Below are 5,163 nucleotides of genomic sequence, written 5' to 3' on the forward strand. Positions count from 1 at the left end.
TGTAGTGCATCTATTTCTACTCGTGCCCGCCTCAACAGCAACAGTTACAAATAGGGGCAATTAGGAAACAAAAGAAAACGGCCCCACATTCCCACATACCACGGTAAGGGCCCAGCCAGAGAAACAAGTGTTTAGGAGTGATGACTGAGGAGGAAGCGGTGTGATTTCTACAGTTTCTTAGCTGGGGCTCAGGCAGACTTCGCCTGGTTGGGAGCAGAGATGGTTGTGTGGTGCTTCACGTGGTGCTTCTTCGTCTTGGACCTCTCCTGCACAGGGATTTTTTTTTTCCCAACACTGGGGTGGAGGTCTGCCTGCTCCTGCCGATACGTGGAAAAGACTCTGTAACTCATGAGAAATGAGATTTATAAAGTAGGTATGCATTTATTCAGTGATGAGGTGCATGGGGATAGCTTCTCCCTGTCAGGAAAATTAATCCAGAAACACCAGAGGTTTATGTCCAAAAAGGAGACAGAGGAGTCCTTTTTGCTTTATTCGAATAAAGGGAGAGGCCATGGGACATTCCCCTGGGATCTCTCAAATTTTCGGAGGACGCAGCCTCCTTTTTATCCTATTTTCCCGGCCGCATTTCCCTCTCTCTTTCCCCATTGGCTTAGGTACTTGAGAGGCACAGACTTCCCGGAACGCCTGATACCTGAAATTCCCCTCTAATGTATAACCCTCCCTTTTAATTTTTAATTCTTATAGAATTCATAGTTTTCCCCCCGTTGCTTCTTTCATCTTTCGATATCCAATTTCATTTATCAGCAGCCCTACACTTTGTTTGTAAAGGCAAATATCTCTTTCCATTCATCAATCAGTGCAATCCATCCCATTGTTTCTTTTATCTCTCAGTGCTAGCCTTATCTATAGGCTGATCCACAACTCATTTGTAAAGACAAATTCAACATTCCTCTCAATCCCTCCTCTTTTATTGTTTAATAATTGTCTTTACAAACTTTAGCTATCATTGACTTAATTTTTTGTTCCTGAGTCTTTTTTGGTTTTGTAATTATTTGGAGTGACATCAATTTCTGTCTTTTTGTAACCATCTCTGGATCAGTAGGCGTGGCTATTACCTGCATCCCTTTGATCACATGTTGAATAAGTTGTACTAAGCAAGGGATCATGCATGGTAAAAATATTAGAGTTGCTACAGCACATAAGAGGAAAAAAAGTAGTTGTTTAACCCATAGTCTACCAGGTAGCCAAGAAAACATGTCCCATTCCCATCCTTTCCATGTTTGGACTGGCACATGAGCTAATTTTCTTATTTCTTTTGCTATTTGCTTCACCACCTTTCCATTGTCATCTATTTGCAAACAGCAGTTTGAGTCATTAAATTTGCCACACACTCCCCCTTCTTCTGCTAATAAATAGTCTAATACCATCCGGTGTTGAAATATTGCAGTTCTCATCTGAGTAGACTGGTCAGCAAGAAGGTCAAGAGCTGTAGCTGTCTGGTTACTTACTATTTCAAAGACAGCTTGTAACCTAATTATCCGGTTTAGATTATAAATGGGTTCTCTGGCACCTGATATTAATTCATTAGGATTCCAAGTGGCTGGTCCGTAGTGTTGTATGATTCGTTCAGGTGGCCATTCATCTTCACCCCATCTTTGGGTGCTCCCTCCAGCCAGGGATACATCAATTGACCGCTTTTCTCTAATTAGATCATCATATACCTTGATTCCTAAGTGATTTCCCTGAACCTGTGGTAGCAGAAAGAACAGTGGTCTAATATACCCCACATAACATATTCCTGACCAGTTTGGGGGTAACCTGCGATATGCATGTTGGCCACAAATCCAGTAATGTCCCTTTAAAGCCCAGGTTCCATTGGCAAAGGGACCTTCCCAATTTTCATGGTCAATTGGAGAGTCAAAATACAGCTTACTTCCTGGGCCCAGTGGTCCCCAACAATGGTTGCCCCACCATAAGAATCACAGTAGTTGCATTTCCAAGCTCCCACATGAGGTTTCCACCTGCAGTTACATCCCAGATCTGTTTTGTTAGATTTGGACCAGAACCTATTAAAAAGGGTTCGAGTTCCATTTCGATGTTGCCATTTCCACTGGTAGTCACGGATAACATGTGTGCTACTTGTGGAATTATCTCGGGGGCAGCTTAAAAATAAGGGGTCAAAAAACTTATCCTTCCCCACTGCTTTACATCCTTTTAAATCTTTCTGGTAATTATGGTAGGAGCACTTTACCCAGCTACCATTTGTGAGCTTAACATGCGTTTGATTCCATCTGCCTTGATATCTGGAACAATCATAAGGAAGGCAGTTGGGGGTCCAACAATCTAAACCCAAAGATAAAGTCCAGTCACAAACGCTTTTTCCCATATATATGCTTCCTGTCTTATTTAGACAGTAAGTACCTCTTTCAGAAGAATGAAGCCGCCATGGACTTCCTTCTTCATCCCAAAATCCTGTTCCATTACGGACTTCACTCAGGGTGCTAATACACCATTTAGGTTCAACTGGGTTGGCTACCCATGGCCAGTTTTCAGATCCCCCTGGCCCTCCACAGACCCAACAATTGCTAAGGTTAAAGGTTTTTGCTATTTCTTCTCCTAAGGTCAAAACAATTATTTTCCCATTCTTGGCCCCAACCTAACTGATAATATAAAGGTAACATTATTAAGAGAAACATTCTGATTGTGTAATCTAATTTCCTAACTTAATTTTTACTTTCACGTTTTCTTTCACACCACTTGTGGCGAGTGAAGGCACAGAAACAGCTTAACATAAAGAAAACAATGACAGCAAGGGTTGACCCCCAGTGACTGGAGATTTGAGAGGAGGGATGCCCACACAAACTATTTCAGCAGGCAGTCTGTGGGTGGGCACACGAGGCTTCCCCCGATGTCGACGCACTGGCTACTGCTCCAGTCCACTCCTGCGGAGTGTCAGTCGTGGCTTCCCGTCCTTCTCCTCCAGCTGAGATGTCCAAATCTCTGGGGCTGCAGAGACCTTGACCCGAGTGTGATGGGTCCACCCATGTTCAGCTGTCTTGACGGCTGTTTCTGTGGTCAGCAACACCTGGAAAGGTCCACGCCACTTTGCCACCAGTGGTGCTTCTTTCCACTCCTTAACCAGGACCCAGTCTCCCGGTTGGATGTTGTGAACAGCAAAGTCCAAAGGTAGGGTCTGTGCCAGCTGAGCTTCCTGTCGAAGAGATTTCACAAGAGACAGTATCCGAGCCACATATTGCTTCAAGTACACATCACTTATCTCTATCCCAGCACTCGGCTGAGAATTACAAGGGTAAGGAATTCCAAAGATCAATTCAAAGGGAGATAATTGAATATCTTCTCTGGGTCTGGCTCTTATCCTTGCTAAAGCCAGGCGCAGGAGCCGTACCCATGGCATTTTAGTTTCTATCACCAGCTTCAGGAGATGTTTCTTTATTTCTCCATTCATCCTCTCAACCTGGCCCGAACTTTGTGGATGCCAGGGGGTATGGAGGTTCCACTGTATCCCTAAAGCAGTCATAACTCCTTGAAGAATTTTTCCTGTAAAATGAGTTCCCCTATCTGAATCTATTGCTTCCACCATCCCATATCTTGGAATTATTTGTTCCAAAAATATTTTAACAACTGATCCTGTAGTTGCTGACACAGTTGGAAATGCTTCTGGCCACCCGGTTAATTGACATACTATTACCAGAAGATATTTAAATCTTGCCACTCGAGGCATTTCAGTAAAATCCACATGGCATCTCTGGAAGGGACGTACTGCCCAACGCCTCCCTCCCCTGGCCAGTTTCTTTGTAACTTTGTTGTTGGTTTTAGCACAAGTCAAACAGCCTTCAGTGGCTCGCTTTGCCAGGCTAAAGAGACCAACAGCAGTGTTCATTTTGAGGAAGGCTTCTGCCAGTCCTCGGGAGCCCCAATGACTCCTTTCATGAAGTTGTTTTAACAATTGTAAGGGTAGAGCTTTTGGTATCCACTGCTTGCCATCCCTTGTAAACCAATTATTTTCTTTTTTCTCTGCCCCACTCTTTTTAATTATCTCAAGTTCCTCTGGTGGAAAAGAGAGTTTCTCTGGCAGCTGTGCAGTTACTGGGAGCAAAGGCAGGATCTTAGAGACTTCTGGCAACAATGCAGCTTTGCGAGCTTCTTCATCAGCCAGTCGGTTTCCTATTGCCTCCTTCGACCATCCTGCCTGATGCCCCTTAATGTGGATTATCGCCACCTTTTTTGGTAAATTCACTGCCTCCAATAGGCAAGAGATTAAGTTCTCGTGAGCTAATGTCTTTCCTCTGCAGCTTAATAAACCTCTTTCTTCCCCCATAGTTTTCCAAATGCATGTATTACCCCATATGCATATTTAGAATCAGTAAAGATATTTACTGTCTTGTCCTGGTATAATTCACAGGCTCTCACAAGCGCGTACAGCTCTGCTGTCTGAGCTGACCAGGTGGCTGATAACCTCCCCCCTTCCTTTAATTGCTTCCCATTCACGATAGAGTATCCTGTAAATCGTTTCCCTTCTACCACCTTGGAGGACCCATCAATGAACACATTCTCTCCCTCAGGCCAGGGAATATCTCGTAGATCTTCCCTAGCCCGTGTCTGGAGGTCTATAACCTGGATACAATCATGGATTTCTTCCTGGCCCCCCTTTTCTCCAGGGCCATTTAAATAAGAGGCTGGATTAAAAATTTCCCCACCTTTAAATTCTAAATCCTCCTGTTCCATTAAACAAGATTCATACTGTAATAATCGAGCACTCGTCATCCACTTAGAGGCTCTCTCAGTTAACAAAGCTTTAATCTGATGTGGGACTTTAACAATGAGATACCCTCCCCTTGTCAGCTTTCGGGCCTCAGCCACCATCAGAGCTGTGGCTGCACAGTTCTGCAGACAATGGGGCCAGCCTCTGGCCACCGGGTCTAACAACTTAGAAAAATAGGCAACAGGCCTCCGTGTTCCCCCATGCTCTTGCACCAAAATTCCTTTAGCATGACCCTGTTTGACATCTACATATAGCTGAAATTCTTTTTCTGCATCTGGAAGAGCCAAGACTGGGGCGTTAAGCAATTTGTCTTTTAATTTCTTAAAGCTTTTCTCTCCTTCTGGTGTCCATACCACGACATTAGGACTGTTTTGAGTTAAAAAGTTATATAAAGGTCTGGCCACCACAGAAAAATCCTC

Source organism: Sturnus vulgaris, chromosome W (assembly GCF_052056855.1).
Source record: "Sturnus vulgaris isolate bStuVul1 chromosome W, bStuVul1.hap1, whole genome shotgun sequence".
Classification (NCBI taxonomy): domain Eukaryota; kingdom Metazoa; phylum Chordata; class Aves; order Passeriformes; family Sturnidae; genus Sturnus; species Sturnus vulgaris.